We start from the raw sequence: 20,531 nt of genomic DNA, 5'->3' as shown, positions 1-20,531 counted from the left end.
GCGGCAGTTCGGTAGCAGGACCGACTCTGATCAAACCGCGCCGCTCTTCTCGCCCGTCCTCGGCATCTCAACGATCTCTTTTCTGTAACGTTTCCCTGTGTTCAGCTGTCGGCACCTCTGTAGCTTCGACCTGAATCTCTGCGGTTTGGAGTTCAGTTGAACTCATGTGGCTGTGTTTGTGCATTAACATGTCCGAATTATTTTACTGTTCATTGGCTGTTTTCAGCCACGTCACAGCTGTTTAACCAAACTGAACCTTTCCCGCTGTTGCTGTCTTTCTATGAAAACGTTTCCACATGGTGATCCAGCAAAATGCTTTTATTGTTGCGGGGAGATGATGCGTTGGTTTGATTTAGGGGCGCATCAGGTATACTATGCTGGCTTTCTGCGCGGTGCAGAAGAAAAAAACAACAACACTTGCTGTGAGGCAGCACAGGTTGACTTGAGACTCACCTCCCCACAGTGGAAACACCAGAATATAGAGCACAGACAGGACAAGGACTAAGACTTGTTTTACAGTCACTCCGCCTCAGACAGATTCTCAGTGAGATGAAAGGGTACAACATGTTAGGATACCAACCTTTGATTGACAAGAGTCAAACTATGCAGATTCATTAAACGTAGCTCCTGTATGTACAGCTATTAGTGGCAGTGGATGTTTGAGGTCCAAAAGCAGAGCCAGTCACACTATGTTGCCAGTTCTATGTCAGAGTCATGCAAACACTGCCTCCCATGCTATCCAACCATTGCTGCCCAGAAATGCCCATGGCATCCGCTGGGCAGCCAGGTGGCAGGTGGGGCTGGACGGGACCAGGAAGCAGAACCATGGAGATGACTGCAGGCACACCCACACAGGACTCCCTGGTATTTCCAAGCGTGCCGCCGCCAATGTGCCCATTACTCAGTGCCAGCTGTAGGGGGCCAGGCGTCCCGGGCTGGGCGTTGTTTAATGGCACTCACTCCATCCATCATGTCAGGTAATGAGCTCAGAGTGACTGTGATGACTAGGAACATACACACACACACACACACACACACACACACACACACACACACACACACACACACACACACACACACACACACACACACACACACACACACACACACACAAGATCCACACAGACTCGCACATTCACAGTACAGAACAGAAAGCACTCCTTCTTCAGATTGGAAACAAAGCATCATGCAGATGGTGCACAGGAGGAGAGAGTGAGACAGAGGGAGGGAGGGGACAGAAGGACCAAAAGGAAGACAGATCGATATGTTTAAGACAAATGGATAAAGGTTCTGTATTCTCTGCTCCTTTTAGTGGCCCATCCGTTCATATTCAGTCGGCGATAGTTCAAAGCTAACACGTTCTGGCAGCGTGTCCAAACACATCATGAGTACTTATCCATGCACTCCTCTGTCCACAGGTTGTGCTGCACTCTTTATAACCACGACTTACACAAGCTTCCTCCTTTAAAAAGGAGCATCCACAGTAGATAAAAAAATAAAGAAAAAAACGGGGACAGTTTCAAAGAAAAAGAAAAAAGTAGATCATCCACAATCTATTCCTGCCAATCATTTGCAAGCCCAATTGCTGTAACCTAATTTCTAGGCAGGCAGTCGCCTTTAACCCTCAGCCTATCAGAGGAGCATGAAAAACACAGCAGGGAGAATACAGAGCCTCTGTCTCCGGTGTGCAGTCATCTTGGGCTACATCTATTGCTGTAAATAGGATGGGGTGGTTGGAGGGGGCAGTAGAAAGGATCAGGGGAGGCTATTCAAAGAAGGTTATATATGAATTAGGAGACGAGTAAAATCATGAAAGACAAACTGGAAATTCAACAGACACATCTTGCAAAATGACCAACTACTAGGGGATTGAATAAGGACTGCACAAATATTACTTTTGCGCTGAGCACAAGAGCATAAAGGAGGTGCACTTAAAAAATTCAAAGACAGTCCTTGTTCGGCATAAATGGTGCCAGGATGGAAGGGGAAGCAGCAACCTTTGCTAGTAAGTGTACCAAGTTGCGTTGCTTGATGAACATTAGTACCTCAGCAACACCTGTGTTCATGATCACTGGGACTTGAGCATTTGTTATTTCACCGTGAACCTGAAACTTGAGCAGAGATTTTTTTAGAATTATTTTGGGAAACAGATAAATGGTCTTTTGACACTGTTTTCCATTCATCCATTCACACACTAATGAGGCTGAGCTGCCATGCAAGGTGCCACAATCAGGAACACATTCACACACAGGGGAGCAACTTGGGGTTCAGCGTCTTGCCCAAGGACACTAAGGCATGTGGACAGGAGGAGCTGGGGATTGAACCTTTCAATTAGTGGGCTGCCCAGATAGAAATTACAGGGAATCCAATCGCCAGGGGAGGTGGGGCGAGACATCTGCGTTGTTAAAGGCAAACAGTGAAGCCACGTGCCATCGTGCCATAGTTCAGTTCGTTTGCACCAAGTTTTTTCTTAGACGCCTCAGAACGTCACAGTAGAACTCGGCGTTGACAGTCTGACTCTGGGGGACCAATTCAGGGTACACAACCCCACGAATGTCAAAGGAAACCCACATGGTTGCGCCTTCTTCGGTCTTGGACAGAAATTATTCCTCTCTTGAAATGCAAAACACCAATCAAAACACTTTGTGCAGCTTCTTGGATAATTGGCATGGGTTTTCTAAAGTATTTCATATTGCATATTTCCAGAGTTTCACACCAAATTAAATTATTACTCTATGTTCAAGTTTCAGGTCCATGGTGAAATCTTACCTGTGGTCCCAACATGCATGTAGCAGAGGTGCTGGTGTTGATCAATGGTCAAAATACTTACTCACGACAGCTTTTGCTTCTCTCTGCTCCGTGCACATTACGATGCTGTACTCCGTTTGTGCGCAACAGGAACAGTTACGGAATTTTTCGATCGCACCTCAAACATTTTTTGAGAGACACTATACGACACGTTACACACAGGATACCTACCATCAAACCAGCTCTGTTTTAAAGCACAGTTTGTCCTTTTTTTTTTTTTTATTAAATGGAACAGTCACTGTCAGAAGGTATTTGTTTACAGTAAGGCACAATTGTTTACATCCAAGGCTCCAGCCTGCTCAGCAGTAAAAGAAGTGGTGTTGGATCGTTTGCCGTCAGCTCCCCACACCAATACAATGCACTTGTAGGTAACCTTGGTATTGATTCAAAGTACAGGTGTATTGATACTAATATGAGAACTGCACACTCAACAAATAGCAATCTGTTGTTGGCTTTGTTATTTGAAAAGGCAGTCACTCTGTATGTTGTTTAAACTGAAAACAATGGAGACTATTAGTGTGGCCACTTGTTGAAACCCCTGCAGGAGAAGTTCCATATAGCAGGCAGCTTTTCATGGAATAACAAGTGAAAAGTGCCCTTTTGGGGGTATTTGTGTCTCGCCTAACTGCCTCAATATATTGGAAAGCTTTCGTCAAAGATTTCGCAGAAAAGGGAGAAAAACTCTGAGCAAAATGCACCTCCCATCAGAGGATCTTTGAATGGAGAGCTATTGGCTTCTCATAAAGACTTTTCTGTTCCTATCTTCAGGTGCATAAAAGCCCATCTTTTCCCAACCCACATCAATCTATCACAACAATTGAACAAACAGAAGTCATTTCTACTGGGAGAGCAACATTACTACTAGCCTCCACTGAATTGAAAGCTTTGAGCACACATACACACACACATACAAGCGCAGAGGGAAACAAAGTGAGACTGGGGAAAAGGAGGAGAGCTCTACACTAAAGACAAATGCTACATTTTTTTTTCTTTTCTTTTCTTCTTGGTGCACTGATTGCAACTCTTTCTACTCGCATTGGTTTTGATGGCTTCTTTACCTGCTTCTCCCAGAGGCGACATCTTTTCCGAGTTACAGTAGGCGCGACACCGAGGAGCACAAGAGCAAAGGAAGAAATTGACAAAAGAAAAGCAGGTATTCCATGTTACAGCAGGGAGATGTTGGCATGCCGATACTTAATTAAATGCTGGCTGGCACGGTTTCTCAAAATGTTACTAAATGCACTAAGGATTTCAGTGAGGGTGGGCAGATAGAGGGGGAAGTCACTGACACTCACACACACACACACACACACACACACACACACACTGAGGGAAAAGCATTGTTCCTTAAATGTTAAAGCGGTACTCAGTGAAATGGCTCGATGGATTTCTTTAAAGAAATCGCACACACACACACACACACACACACACACACACACACACACACACACACACACACACACACACACACACACACACACACACACACACACACACACACACACACACACACACACACACACACACACACTCTCCCCCTCTGTTTCCAACACACAGAGGCAAATCCTTGCGTGTATATCATGATGATCCCTGCCACAAGGGAGAGGCTCTGAATAAGACAAGGGTAATAGGAGAGGGAGAGGACGCCAAGATTACTAAACAGCTAAAGCAGAGGCCTTAAGCCGGCGCATTCAACTCCAACCTCCTCCTGACTGTTTGGAGGGCCTCTCGTGAGAAGTCATTTCCTGTTACGATAAATGTTACGAGATTCCGTAAAAGACATTAAATACCATAATGACTTTTGTGTTACTGCCATCTTTGCTGCTAATTGCACAGAATTACATCATGACAGGGTGCTATGATCTGTAAAAGAAGGGAAACCTGACAGTTATCCGTCAGTGGCTTTCAGTGCAGGACACTTTGAGGAATTAGCTCTCAGTGGCCACTATAAACAGGACGAGTTTTGGAGGTAATACGATATGTTAGTTACATATCGGCTGGGTAGTGTTAGACTCTGGGCCAGCATCTAAACATGGCACTCAAATTCATCAAGGCCACAATAACAAGGTCAAGTTCACATAATCATCAGTCTTGTGTGTAAATATCTTCAGACGCCGCGCAAGAGGATAATGAGGCACCGAAGTGGAGCTGCAGCTACAGCAGGATATCTCTGGAAATCTTGCATTGACTGTCCTTTGTGTTGAAGAAGTGAGCAGTGACATGATTTCTTTGACATATATCACTGCCTTTGTCTAAGCCTGCGTGTCTGAGTCGCTCGGCACTTCATAATTTGATGAGTTCAAACATAATAAAGGTGATTAAATCTCCGCTCGCTGCACATCAACATGTTGTGTTTGCTTCTCCGTCGAAGGGGGAAGGCGTCTGCAGCACTGGCAGCAACAGGAACAGCCGCAACCTTCTATCACCCCTTTTCATCTCCTCCTCCTCCCTTCCGCCCTCCCCTCTACCAGCCTCGGAGCTACAGAGTAATGGAACTCCCTACACAGAAACAAGATACGGTGTATAAATGGGATGCAGAGGGAGAGAACCTATTTCTTCCAACTGAAAGTTATGGGCCGGGTAGTGCAAAAACTACAGTCGCAGCAAACATAGTCCCTCGTTCACGGGTAAGAGTAATCACCCCAAACCAGGGGCAGGGAAGGAAAACATAGTACAGCTGAGGAAAAAAGGTGAGAAGAGTTGTGGGGAGGTTAAAAAAAATGATGGGGGTGGTGGGTCAAAGACGTACGAGTGTCAGCGAGCCTCTTCTATCTGATGTCACAAGTCACCCACTGATTTATAACAAGCAGCTGAAATGTATACAAACCAGCCCACGGTAGAAGATTAAAGGATGCAAAGTTCAATATGCTCTCTGTTTGCTACTGCACAATTCATTTTAGGTTCGTTGTTTTTTTCTTGTTTCTTGTCTTTTTTGCCATGAATATCTAGGTTTTCCACCAAATAAAAAAAGCAGATCAATTTGAACCCATTTTCACTCTGATTTTTTTGTGTCTAAAAGTGTTTTTTTTTTTTTTTTAACTGCTGCATAAAGACAGCGTTCTCCATAGTTTGCAGTCAATAAAGGTCAACCTGCTTCTGGAAAGAAAGACTGACGAGATGATGGTGCAAGCAGTAGTACAGTTTCTCTAAGTTAAAAAAAACAACCTGAACAAGCAAAACATTGTTGGACGATGTAACTGCTGGTTGCATTGCGCATTGTATTTTCTAAATTCTTATTTTTTTGGTATGACTTTTCGGATCAATAATTTAATCCAGTTTTCATCTGTTTTAATGTTCGCTGAAATTGCTGCTTACAAAAGTGCAGTATTGCCATCACTGTGATTATCAGTGCCTTTCAATTGCACTCTCAAGGAAAAAGAAAGTGATGAAATTGTGTAAAAGAATTATCACATGTTGATGCACACAAACTAACAATTTTACTTAGTTTAACAAAAACAATCTACACACTACAGAGGGCTCGAGTTTAAATTTGGGCAGATAAGGTTAAATACAGGTTGTTGGTTTTTTTTTTTAATCTATATTGAAACATCCAGTTTCAGAATACAAGGATGTGTCTCCTCAAAGTGAAAACACAATATGTTATTTCTGATTAATAATCTAAACAATTTTCTAAATCAGTGATTTCAAACTGTGGTATGTGTACCACTGGTGATATGCAAGATTCTTCCAGAAAGGCCTTACAATCACAAACCAGCTGGCCCAAGTCCAACACAATTATAATTTCATTTCAATTTTACCCACAACAGCTATTACAAATGTACATCACATTACAATGATTTAGAAACTTTTTTTTTTTGTTAATCATTTAAATATTTTAATAAAGAAATTTGCCTCTGCTTAGCCGCGCAAGGTGATGTCACTTGATGTCCCACATAGCAAACGCCGGCGTTAGCTTGACGCTGTGGAATTCAAATGTAGAATTTTGAAGGAGCTACAAAGTCCGAAAAACAGTCCAGCTGTGAGTTACAACGTTGGAAGGGTCAGACAAACGTCTCAATGCTGAAGAAGAGTCGTGAGTCGCAGCCACCGAATGGCACCTCTTTTTTTTAACGTGAGATGCGAATGTATTTTAAAATGTTAAAAACAGTTGCCTGTTGTTGTTATTCAGCCTTTCTGAGGTTGTTGCGCAGGTAAATCAGAGAATTCTATAAAACAAAAAATAAAAAAAAAAGTGAGTTGGGATCAGCAGTGAACCTCTCATCTAAACATTTTTGTTAAACGGAATTGTGCTCGTAGTCAAACATGAGCGGGAATTACCTGCAGCCAGTGATATTATTATTATTTTTTTCAAAGAAGCATCATCTAAATGAGGGGGCCGTACAAATGTCAGGGGATCTGAGAGCGAGGAGGCTGCAATCCGGTGCCCGATGTGTTTTGGTGTGTGTTTCTCAGCATGCGATAGCAGGCAGAGGCGATCAGAATGGCATGACAGAGAAATGCCTGAGACAGGCCCGGATAAACATGCTGAGGCAAGATACTGAAATTCTCCCTCTTTCTGTGGTTCTCTCTAACCATACACACACATTCTTTCTTACTGTCTCGCTTTTTCAATTTTCTTCCCTCACGCTCCCCTACTTTTCTCTTGTTAATCCCTTTTTTTTTCTTTTTTTTCTGACATTACCTCCAATGTTTACTAGAAAAAGCTGGCCACTTGTGTTTTCTAAACACACAGGAAGCACAGGAAAACAAAACAAAAAAAAAATCTTAACAGTAACACAAAGTTCTAACTTGGAAAAGGACATTAAATCACAGAGTATTCAGATGCGTGTATACAAGTTCACGTTCCCGCTTGACAGTTTGTGTACAGAGTTTGGAAGCAAAGTGAGTTTCACTGACAGTCTGTTGAGATAAACGGTAACAAGGAGCGGTTCGCGGAGAGCGTGCTGGTTATAACACATGCAATTGGTTTTGACAGCGCAAGGATGTGGTTAATCTTCCCATGCCTCTATCGCCACTCTATCTCAGTGGGTACTGTGATGTGCATCCTTGGCAATACCGGTGAGCGACCCAGATAGTGAATACGGGCGTCCTTTCCCCCGGTGGACTTGCACGACTCAGCCTCCCTGGATTCCACTTAAGTTTCAGACTCCACTTGACAAAAACTAGGCTGTGCAGCCTCACTCAGAAATGGCATCAGTTTTCGGATTTATTTTTTGGCCTGCCTGCCATGCTAAGCATGTTTTCCCCTTATTACAACAACCCTCCTCTTGGTGTCAGACATACTGTGCATAAATGCAGCCCATTTCACTGTCATGTTTAGAGGTACTCACAGCATCTAATGTGCACGCAGTGACTCACTACCCCACACTACTCCTGGTGAAAGCAGCTTGGTCTGAGCGTAATGCCTCCTGACTGCTCGGCACAAAATATGTTTCAGGAGAACAGGACATCACAGCACATGCTCATAAACAAATGCTCATTTTTTTTCTTGGCGTAATGAAAACTATTACTTTGCCGAGTCTGTGGTGAAGCTTTGACAGGCCTCTACCAGGGACAAAACAGCAAGGGAGATAACAAAAAAAAGGGGTATTGCGTGTGTTTGTGCCGATAAATTCTGTCTGCAGTACATGCACTTAAGGCTCTGTGTGACTCTTTGTGTGTGGTGATCTAAAAAAAATCCATCATTCTCCTTGCAGTTGGCTAACATTTGTTAGATTTTTGATTGAAAACAACAAGCCTGACAGACTACAGGTAGCACAGATTCCTCATTCCTTAAAATATCTCCGCTGGACTTGATTCCTCAGTCACGGAACAATGCCTCTCGGCATTCTGGGATGCAGCAGAAGCACACACAGCCCAAATGAACAGTTATATGAAAACACTTTTGCGATCGATCAGTGCCTGAGGCAAAACTCCCATTCATGATTGTCCTCTCAGCAGTCAAGTTTCAGGAGGCAGGCTTCAACCTAAGTATAACCATGAAAGAAAACAAATATCCTTGAGAGTCAATTCCTGAAAACTGCTAAGCATTGCCCACCTGTTTACTGTTTGAATTTACATTTTCACTTTATCGCCGTCAACACAACACAGAATAATACTGTGCAGCTTAGAGGGCTCGTGCTATCAGGGGGTGCAGTACATTATGTGAGCAAAAGGAGCAGGAACCTTTTCTGCATTCAAATATTAATCCTAGTGCTGCACCTAACAATATTTTCATAATCAATGATTTTCTCAATGCTTTAATCGCTTGAGCTGTAAAATATCAGAAAGCAGTGCACATCACAACAGCCAAGTGACATCATCAAACGTCTTATTTTGTCCGACAAAAGATCAAAATACCCAAAATATTCATTTTACAATATAGCAGGACAGAAAAAAGAAATGTAATTCTGACACTTGACAGTTGGGAGCTAAGCCGAAAAAAAACATCACCGCTATCATCAACTGGTTATCACAATATGTACCCATTATTTTTCTCTTAAAGGTACAGTTTGTACGATTTAGTGGTATCTGCAGACTCAAACCACATGAACACTCCTCACCTCACCCTCCACTCTCCAAGGTGGCTGTGAAACTTGCAAAAAACGCAAAATGCCCTCTCTAGAGCCGGTGTTTGGTTTGTCCCTTCCGGGATACTGTGGAAATATGGCGGTACAACATGGCGGGCTCCGTGGAAAAGGACCTGCTCCCATATGTAGATATGAAGGGCTTAATCAAAGTTAATAAAAACACAAAGCAACTTAGTTCCAGTTGATTGTACACTAATGAAAACATAATTATGAACATTATATCCAATTTCTGTCAATAGATCCCTCTAAATCCTACATACTGGTCCTTTAATTGACTTATCAATTACCCGACTAATCATTGCCGCTCTAATTAACTCTTTTAATTTACTTTTGTAGACTTGGAATGTCAAAATATACACACGAGAGTGAAGCTTCTGATTTGGTGCTTCACTAGCGGCCCAAGACTATGGCCACAAGGCATGCAGGAGCCATGGAGAGCACAGATGGGGCCTGTAGGAGAGGCCTGGGTTTCACAGGCCCGAGCCAGGAGAGAGAGTAATCCATCAGGCCAAGGCACTCCCATGCCTAGGGGGGCCAGTCACTGATCCTATAAGACTGATTGGGCCTCTGTGGGAGGCCAGACCCCCTGACTGCATGGACATCAGTGCCCGGCTTGCTCCACTGAGGCTTGATCTGAGCTGGACTGAGCTGAAGCACTGACCTGCTTCCATTTGGATTCTGTGGACGCGGCTATGTAGATCAAAGATAACAGTCTGTGCTGAACATGTTGTATGAACTAGAGAAAAAAAAACATTTTAATTTTCAGTATTTTACATCTTGACTAAAACAAATATATATATAAAAAAAAACACTTCATGGAGGGAAAACATGTCATCGTTCAACCATACATAATTAAAAACCCTTGTTCATATATTTAGTTTACAGCTTTAAAACTGACACAACTGTATCACTATAATTACGTGGTAGTGTATTTCATACAGTGTAAAACTTTAGATGAAGTGATAGGAATCTAATTACGCTATCCAACGGTCTTCTCAGCAGACGAGGTCAGAGACGGCATCAGCCAGACACGCAGCTGGAACCTGCGGCAGCCAAGGCAAGCCGCATGATTGACAGGTGAATGAGTAGACAGAGAGATAGTTAGACAAATGGAAGCTAAGATATAGTTTGACAGACAGATGGGAGCGTAAATGGATGGTTTGGCAGCATGATAAGGTAAATAGGCTGATGGATCACCAAACAAATGTGGGAGGAGGAAGGAAGAAAATAAAAGGGAAGAGAAGAAAAGAATGCTTGCCTGCAGACAACAGGAGATAGGAAGCCAGATAGCCTGATAAACACAGATGGATTGTGTTGATACACAGGGAGGTGGGGCACGATCGATAGATTATTTTATTCTATTTGCTTGGCAAACTGGAGATTTGATGTGGCTGGTATCAAGGCGATCTGTTTCTGATGACGCCAGGCGTGACTGTTACAGATGGCGAGATAGCGACACATCTCAATCTTTGGCTAGCCTCACTGCAGTCTATCTTTGCTGTATTGCCAGCACCACTTTCAGTGGTGTCATCGCTTCATTGTTACCATAAACAAAAATGTGAAATGTATAGAATTTCCTATAGATCCCTACCCCTACACGAGACTTAGTTCAGTGAGACGCTGCAGCTTGGAGAGAACCAGGGCTTTGTGTCTCAAAATGGGAAAAAAAAAAAAAAAAAAAAGATAGGATTCTTCACTTCTACGTGGTTTTGAGCAAAACAAAATGGATGCCCTGACAACCCGACGCCTCATTACTGCTGCTTGCATTTATCATGTCAAAATGGAAGACAAGGGTATGCGAAGTTTAGAGGTAAGGGCTCTCCTAGTTAGAAAGGTGGCTTCTCTGTGTGGCTGCTTGAGGGACATGGGGGTGCACTGCAACAGCATTGATGAGTGTTTCAGGGCTTATAATAGACAGGAAGGGCCTAGAAAGCATGCCCTTTAGAGGTGCAGCATCTCTCACTGTCTGACAGCTTACAGGGTCTAGGCTTCACAATGACACCTTCACAGTGTGCTCAAGATGACACACAAACACACATGCTCACGGGTGCATAATTCTCACCAAAAAGTCTCAGGAACACAAATAAGTTTGGCAGCACACACACGCACACACGCACACGCACACACACACACACACACACACACACACACACACACACACACACACACACACACACACATGCGCGTGCAAACATTCGCGATGTGGAGATAATACCTGACAAGTGGAATCTCAGCATCATGCTGACAATATTAATACTTATAAACAAGCCAGGCTATAAAAACACCCTGCATTCACTGCAAGAAAGGGGTTATGAAATCAAACATCTGTTTGTGCCGCATTAAGGAAGCAGTACAACTCCCCTCACTGTAAACAAAAATATAGCCAAAGCCCCACCTCTAGGAATAGTGTTGAATTCCTGTCAAAACCACACAGGAGGTGAAGAAGGTAAATAACCAGACGTGGTTTCTTTGACCAACAGAGCAGTGTGAGCATCAGTCCAACCACACAGCAAAGGACAGCTCTCTCTGGCAAAATATGTTTTTTTCTTATCATTGCAGTAAACAACTCTGTAGTGTAGTGTTGAAATCATTAGTTATCAAATCACTGATTTTATTAACAGAGATCTAAAAACTTTTTAACAGTTGAATCATCTGAATAATTTGAGCAAAAATGCAAAACGTTTGATGATTCGGTTTAATTACTCTATAAAATGTCACAGAATATTAAAAAAAAAAAAGATAACTAATTCTAATGATAAATAATCACTGAGAGTAGCCATAAAAATATGTCACAGGTGCAGTTGAAGAACAGTGAATTACTGTTAAATATATTGCAAAGGTGTATGCTATTGCCACATTTATTTCTCTCTTATATGGTCTGATATACACGATATATAATCTACTTAAACTCTGTCTGCTCAACACTCAACAGAGATATAGTTTAGACAGTTTAGCGTAAAGTTTCTTTTTTATTATTGATAGTTTGGTGCGAAACCAGATTTTTCCCTCAAAACAAAATCTGCAACTAGTCAGACATTGAGGTTTTTCAGCTACAATCCAAGCCGCCATCCAATCTCAGGATTCACAAGGACTCCTCACCACTGATGCCTTACCCAAGTTAATAAAACATGGTGTTGTGTGTTATTTATTTATTAAATCCCCTTTTTGATGTGTCCCATCGCACAGTTAGAGTAGTGCTGGGGATCACAGAAGGCTTTGCGAGTGAGCAGCCTTGCTCTTTCCTCCATGCGATCACCATCAGACCCATTTGCCCATGTGGAGATGCTCCCTTCTGTTCACATGGGGGGGGGAGGCAAGAGTGGGTGCGCTTCCAGAAAGACTTTTCACTTTCTCTTTTAAAATAAATCATTCATAGCCGGAGATGCTCCCTCATGTACACAAAACACCACAACTCATCCTGTGATGGGCTACACTTTGCTACCTTCATGTTTTTGCTTGTGCATTGCCTGTGTCGCTGTCAACGTGAATTTTCATGCGCAAGACCCAAAGTAGAGGTGATAGACGCAGAACATATAGACACTGGTTAAAGAAACAGCAGTGTCGTGACTTCTTTGAAGTTTTAGATCAAATTATATATTTTGTTTTGACAGTCACCACAATTTACTGAAATCCATTTGCGTTTTTCATTTAAGATGTTTTGTTATTTTTGTTAATATTTCAGACTGCAAAAGGTGAAAACCAACCAGTAATTCATTCACTTTTCTGAACAAGGTTGTAGACGTGTCAGTGTCAGGGCTGATATGCTAAGCAGCAGTTCTCTGGAAGAGAGAGCACTAATTCATCCATTTTCCTTAACTACATCTGACAGTCACTGTCTAATAGAGCTCCTTAATGTCCACAACTTGAATGAAGCAGGTTTCTACACGAGTGTGTGAATATACCATGATGTGCTTATATATATATATATATATATATATATATATATATATATATATATGTGTGTGTGTGTGTGTGTGTGTGTGTGTGTGTGTGTGTGTGTGTGTGTGTGTGTGTGTGTGCGCGCGCGCGTCGGCGTCAAACGAGGTGGCTGCAGGTTGACTACACATACCGACGGACCAGACATCTCAGGCGACAATGGATTCTGCGTGGATGAAAAATTTATCTGTCCCCTTCACTTATTCATCAAGGAGGAAGATTCTTCTGCAGGGATGCCCTCCAGAGATGTGGCGCTCACATGCCAGGCGGCCTGCCGCCACTTTACCCACAAGGTTTTCAATAAAACAAGCAAACAACACAATTCCAACACCTATAAATAAGTGATCGTTCCTGAATAAAGTGCTGTACACAGAGCCCCTCACTGAGGCCACTCATCACACTTTAATGGGGCCCTGTACCGGCCAAAGTTATTTCTCTCCACTCTCCCTAGCTCCTTCCTTCTATCTTTCCTCTGTCTTTGAGCCGAGTGAGGGAACAAAGTCAGCGGAGGCAGCCCAAACAGGAGAGGCGGAGGAGCATTCAAATCGTCATCATGCCATCACCTGGCTCAACACTAGTTAAGATACAGCGCTATCTCGTTGATGATTTATGAGGCTATCAACATGCGCTATCCCCCCGCCCCCCCTCGCCCTCCTGTCCTCTCCCTCTTTCTTTTTCCTCTTTCATGCACACACAATAAACACAAACACTCACACGCAAGCACACACCCAAACTCCCGGAGTTTCTTCCTTAGTTATTTCTCCCCTCCTGGAGACAAGTTGTTCACAGCAGTTTGAACATTTAGAGTGGTGGCTCGCCAGATGCTTGGGCGTCTGTCAACGCGGTGCTATTGTTAGCTAGTTTTTGATGAGATTTACATGGCAGAAAAGCCATCAAATAAGATATACTACTGAGAATACGAGTGGGGATCACACCTAATCCGCACACCTGCGTCTTGGCACCGCTAAGTCTCTTTTCCATCCAGACCAACACACACACACACACACACACACACACACACACACACACACACACACACACACACACACACACACACACACACACACACACACACACACACACACACACACACAGAGCAGATACATGCAACCGCCCACCCACCCACGCCCACGTAACCATGACTGCAAACTTACACAGCAGCTTGAGTCTGATTTAGATGTGGGTTTTCTTGGGGCTCAAAGGCTCACAATTATCGTACTTGTTCAAAAACTAACACACACGTAGTACACTACTCAAAACTGAGTATGCACAGAAACAGGAGCATTACCTGGGAAGTTCTCCGGTTTTGAAAAGGATCACCTTTTCTACCACAGGAGAATTTTTTTTTTTAGGAATGTGGAAGTTTTACATGTATTTTGGCAAAAGCAACCATCCAGTTGCAGTCTTAACATTTGCAAAAATAGTTTCTTTTAATTTGACTTGCCTAATCTTTAATGTTTATGTTTAATGTTGGGTTTTAACATTTCACTAAATTAACTTTTTGATTCAGTTTCTGGGAGCCTTCATTTTCTGGGACTGTGTGGCCCATGATACCTTTTATCTCTCTCTGACTAATGTGTGCACACACAAATACACACACACACACACACACACACACCGTGCACATCAAACCTGTGCTGATTAAAAAAGAACTGGGTCACTAGTGTCCTGGCTAGTGGCACTTTCGGCTCTGGCCCTGTAAGCCCCTCGGTTACCCACAATCCCTTGGCATCCATGTCAGAGCCAGGGCCCGCGGCTACACACCTGTGTCCACACTTCTTCACTGGGATCAATTAGCATTAAAGTTTCAGAGCTCCTCTCCTGCAGTGTGGACATAGTGTACACTGGAGGGGTACAGCCTGAGAACAGCCACAGGAAGAAACTGACAAAGACGTGAAGAGGGAGATAGATTCGTGGAGACACACCGCTGCGGTCGGAACGACGCATATACATTCCTTCAACCTCGACCCCGATGCCAGTTTCGTTTCTGAGTCCAGGTCCTGGGTTCTGGGAGTTTGTCACCACACATCAGAAACGGTTTCAATGCAAAAATAACTTTTAAACCTCAAAAACACAGAAGTACAAGAATCATTCACACCTCCATCACATTCCGTCGCCACCACATCCAAGAGGACTCGAGCATGTTTTATCGTATATGTTCTGCTCTACCTGTGATATATGGCAGCTGCTTTCCCTGATCACTCATCCTCCGTTACACAGAACTGATCTCACCTTGACACACTTACATTGATTAAACTCGAACTATATACTTCACTGTTTGAGAAATACAGGAAGAGACTTCCTGAAATACTATAGGCCCCGTTCATACCTGGCATCAACATGCGTCTCCATCTCGAGTGACTACTTGCAGATCCCCTGATCTCATTACCCCCGCACTACATGCGAATAAACACGTACATCCGGTAAATAAACACATCGAGAAACACGAGGAAAGAGGAGTGGAAGCAACAGGCATTTAACAGAATGAAACATCCTTTCTCATTCGAGACGGATTTTAATGCATCGTTAATGAGCGTATTCATGACGCATTTCGCATCTGTAAATTAGCACTGTCAATTATTCCTCCGAGTTGTGTTGTCATAAACAATCTGAAGTGCTCTTGAGAAATACAATAAATCCTTCCATATCCCAACTGCACTTATTTCATTTAATTTCCATTACACTTTCCAGGCCTTATAAAAAGTGATGTGTAAAAATGTTTTATATATAAATAGCAGTCAGAGACAAATAATCTGATGAGACAAATTAGCTGAATGAATTTGGACAGTGAAGCACTGATTGTTTTTCTTCTTTCGTTCTGTGCTCTTAAGTACAAAGCAAAAGTTTAAACTTGTTATGTGGGACAACGTAAATATCTAAACATTAAAGTTTGTGATTCTCAACCTGAACCCTGTCGGGCGTCACCCTTTGTCATCGGTTCGAGCTCAGATTATTTAATTATCCCTGCGGGTTTACAGGGGTCGTTGGGCTCCGCGCTGCGGCGGATAATTGATCACGAACCGGAAGTTGAACTTGGATGTGGCTTCTCCACAGTGGGGGGTTTGATGTGTGTCAGAATTGACAGACAAGGTAATCTCAAAGAATATATTTATATCAACTAAACAAAGAGGAGGCCGTGGTAAAACAAGCATCACGTACAGAGCCTGTGCTTTTAATCACTGAACAGCTGCTATACAGCCACCAGCGAAGTTTGCAGGTAAATCTCTTCGATATCCTTCGAGGATCCTCTTCGAGGACATTATTTCTATTTCTTGCACAGGGGGGCATCAGTTGAATCCTTTAGTGGGACACAGGACACATATGGACATTCTGCTAAAACAATGGTGTCATATGGGATCCAGACCTCCCACGCATTGTGGGTATTAGATGAGGCCAAAACAGGTTCCTGAAATGGCCACTTATCACTGGTGTAAGAAAATTGTAACTTTATTGTGGATATCTTTACTTTGTCATCATGTTTATCATTAAGTGTGTGTGGATTATAGTAGTGTGTACCTATCAAAAGAATAAACACAGTTGTCATCAGTTGTGTTGTTTACATTCTCAGCCTTTCGACTGCACGTGACACAAACTCCTGTTTTGTTATTTTGTTTTGTTATTCCGGGCACATAATGAGGAACAACTTGAATTTTCTGTAACATTGTTTTTACACTAACATTTTTTGGCAGATTTTCAAGTCTCACAAACACCACTGGTTTCTAAAGAGGTCATCTGTTTGAACATGCGGTGTGCAGTATATCTTTACAATTCTGGTCTTATCCAGAGTTATCCACCCACGTTATTGTTTTATTTTTGTTTTAACCTTCACTCTTCCAAACTTCAGCATGTGGCTGTAAAAAATGTCTGCCCGAGCCTCTATCTTCCCAGTTAAGCCACACAGCCTGCTGCAGCTCCTATCGTTCCATTTAAATGAAGCGTCACAAAGCGAGTCGCAGGCGAACAGATCGTCAACAAGTAGGCGGTAGTGTTTGTTTTGAAGGGACTGTACAATCCTGGGGCTTTCACCCTGGGGGGGCTTTCCCACCCCCCATGTGTCACTTTACAGGAGGCATGGATGTGTTTGGCTGTGTGTCCCCTTCGATGTGTGTGTCTGTGCCACAGAAGAAAAAGAGCACTGAGGGCAGCTGTACCTGCGCTGCCTCGTGGTTGTCTCTTGACAGTGCCCTTCACATCACAGCATGGGCCTGGACATCGGATCTGACAGAAGTGACCTCCATGCCACATCACCCTGAGAAAACACACAAACAGACCTGCGCCCGACGCAGACAGATCCACCATCACCACCACCCCCTCCTCCCCCCTCCTCCCTCTACACGCACACACGCACGCACACACACACACACACGCACACACACACACACACACACACACACACACACACCTGATAACTCACTGGCATGCATGAAGATTCATAGCATGTGTCAGCATTAGAGAGTATAATGGCACACACAAGAAAAAAAAAGGACAAAAAAAAAAGACCCATTAGGATATACATATAATCCATTTTATCACATTCATACGGTGTGCAACCACAAACTGCACACCACACAACCCCCTCTGGGCTGCTTAGCCACCCAGCCCCCCCCCCCCCCCCCGTCAGACAGCTATCAATAGGGATTCCAGCAGAGCGGCAGCGAGACGGCACGGGTAAACAAAGAAGGGATGAAAAAAAGAGGCTGAATCAAAGGCAGAGTGAGGACCCTGTTATTCTCCCTGAGCAGGGACTCATTTACTGACAATTTGTGATTCATTTCGAAGCATTTTGTGTGTGGGAGCTTTTGACACATATGTAGCGAGGAGGAGGAGGGATGAAGGGAGTCGGGTCTGATGGTAAACTTTTACTTATATATTTAAAATGTCAAGAAGTTTGTCCTTTACAATGCTGCTATTTGCAGACAATTGTTGGCTAATCAGAATTTGTGATGCGTGTGCCCAACAGAAGGCAGAAATTGATGAGATCCGGTGTCGGCGCTGTTCAGTGTGATTGATAGAGAGAAGAGGAAGCACTGAGACTTGCATTTTTCTCCCTCTGTAAGTAATAAAGAATACACAGCACTTGTGCCGTTGTTAGCAGTTCAGTAAAATGATTATTTTATTTTGCACGTCTTTTCTAAACTATTTCGTCAATACAGTGCTAACATCATCACCCTCTTCAACTGATGAGCCTTATCTCAATCCCCATAAACACAATGCCATTACGAGTAAATCCATTCCCTCTGCACTCGTCTCCACCAGTGACATATTTACCTGACCTCCCCCAGGCCTAATTGAAATTAAGCTAGGTGACCTTTGGGGTGCCTATATGGACCTGGATGTTCCACTAGCCCCCTCATATATTTCATTTGCTATAGCCTCATAAATCAGCCTGTTGGACTGGGCTGAGACCTTTCGCATGGCATTTCCAAATGGTCACATCCTCTACCTAGGATCAGGGTACCATGAAAGGCACCCAACCATGCTCTATGAAGATGAGAATGTGTCCACTACGCCAAGTGCAGGGGAGAGAATAAACCAGTGGCCTTGGGGAAATATATTGATTGCCAAATATTGTGCTCTGTGTGCACAGATTTGAAGAAAGAGTTTCTCAATGAAAACGGTTCATATCTCTGGGGGAGGAATGCTTTTGACTTTGAGAATACAAAGTCTAAAAATTTTTTTTTTATAATATATACTTGAGTGCTATGAAGAAAGGTTTTAAATGCCTTAAGGACACCATCTTAAACACCGTTGGAGGAAAGATACAGGCTTTATCACTGAAGCCAGGTGGGTTTACATGTTCTTAACTGCGGCTCTCTTTGAAGAGGATCCTCATTGTTGTGCATGCAAATGTACAGTGGCAACAGCATGAAGAAGCTTTCCACACTGCATTGCTGCGCATGTACTATGTATAGTGTGCCGAAGGACTCGTGTGTTTGTGTGTACTGCAGGGAGAGAAGTAAAGGTCCACTTGTGACAAGCCTAGTGGGAATAGGAACATCTGGTGGACCGGCTGCTCCTCTGGTTAACATGCTCTTCCTCAGTGGCCCCGGACGACACACACCCAGGTACCACATGCACACACATGTACAGGCACAGGCTGATGTACACATATACATATTGGCATACAAAAAAACCCCATATAAATCAGGCGCATATGTGTGTAGACGCACAGCTTCCTCTCTTGGCTTTTCCTACTACAGACTTTAAATGTAAAACCACATCCATGAGATGATCAAGTACTGTAAATAATGCTCCATCATGTCAACAGACTCACAACCATTATCACAGTGGGTAGAGGTATAAATAGAAGCCCTATAATTCATGCAATGATGCTAAAGAGCAACTATGTCCAATTTGCACCAGATGCTCTTCAGAGCCGAATTAAGCCTGCATTATTGCTGGTGGAAAATGTCATGTTATTGGCAAGGTGATCCCTCTCCACTCCAACCCCTGTTCTTGATGTAGCTATGCATGGATTTGTGCTGGCTCCCTCCCCTATCCACCCTGTAATCGACTAAATACAGAGCCATGGCTTATTTTATCTTTCTCGCTCCGTCACTTATGCTCACATGTGTATTTAAAGTCATCACTCAAAATTCTGCTCAGCTCCAGTGAAATGTCATCTGTGCTGCACTGGGTGGAACTTCAATTAACAGTTCCTTCACCTTCGTTAACTAAGTAATGTTAAAGGCAACGGGTCACATTTCCGCTGAGTGTATGACCGTGTAACACGAGACGACAGGAAGAGTGGGTCACTATTCCTTCATAAGAGGTTGAGTTACTTGATAGAAGTGGCAGCGGTCTTTCTCGAATGATTGCTCAGTGCCCCCAGGGCTGGCATTTGGTGCCCTAGGCAAGATTTTGCACTAATAACTCCAGCCTCCCTCCCTCTTCTCTCAATCTCCTACACAAACAAACACACATGCACACGCTCGCATACACACACGTAAGAGTTAAATCTGTTGAATGAGATTTTTTTTTTTAATTTTTTTTTTTACTTCCACTGTGATCATGAGGATATTCGGCCCTCACAATGATGTTAAGACTACGTGAACACACACAGACCTGATCTCCAGCTTTTCTGACGGCAGTAGCCAGGTCTCATCCGAGAAATAGTGGGTGAAGAGGTGTGTATGGCAGAAACAGACTGCGCTTCCTGGACGACCCTGCCAGCCTGAGGAACACTCAGCTGGTCTCCTGCCAGGCCCTCAGCATCCTTCCTTCACCAATCTATGTAATGGCCGTGCTAATGATGGT

At 43.4% G+C, this 20,531-nt stretch overlaps 1 protein-coding gene across 1 annotated transcript in view; it reads right to left on the bottom strand.

The window, feature by feature from the left end:
- diaph2 (diaphanous-related formin 2) overlaps window positions 1-20,531 on the bottom strand; it is a 371,302-nt gene that overhangs the window by 3,379 nt on the left and 347,392 nt on the right. The gene's annotated exons all lie outside the window — the stretch shown is intronic.

Source organism: Brachyistius frenatus, unplaced genomic scaffold (genome assembly GCF_029030835.1).
Source record: "Brachyistius frenatus isolate BFR_SWC_R1_liver_20210118 unplaced genomic scaffold, ASM2903083v1 Contig_17, whole genome shotgun sequence".
In the NCBI taxonomy this organism is placed as follows: domain Eukaryota; kingdom Metazoa; phylum Chordata; class Actinopteri; family Embiotocidae; genus Brachyistius; species Brachyistius frenatus.
This window is presented reverse-complemented; position numbering and strand designations above follow the sequence as displayed.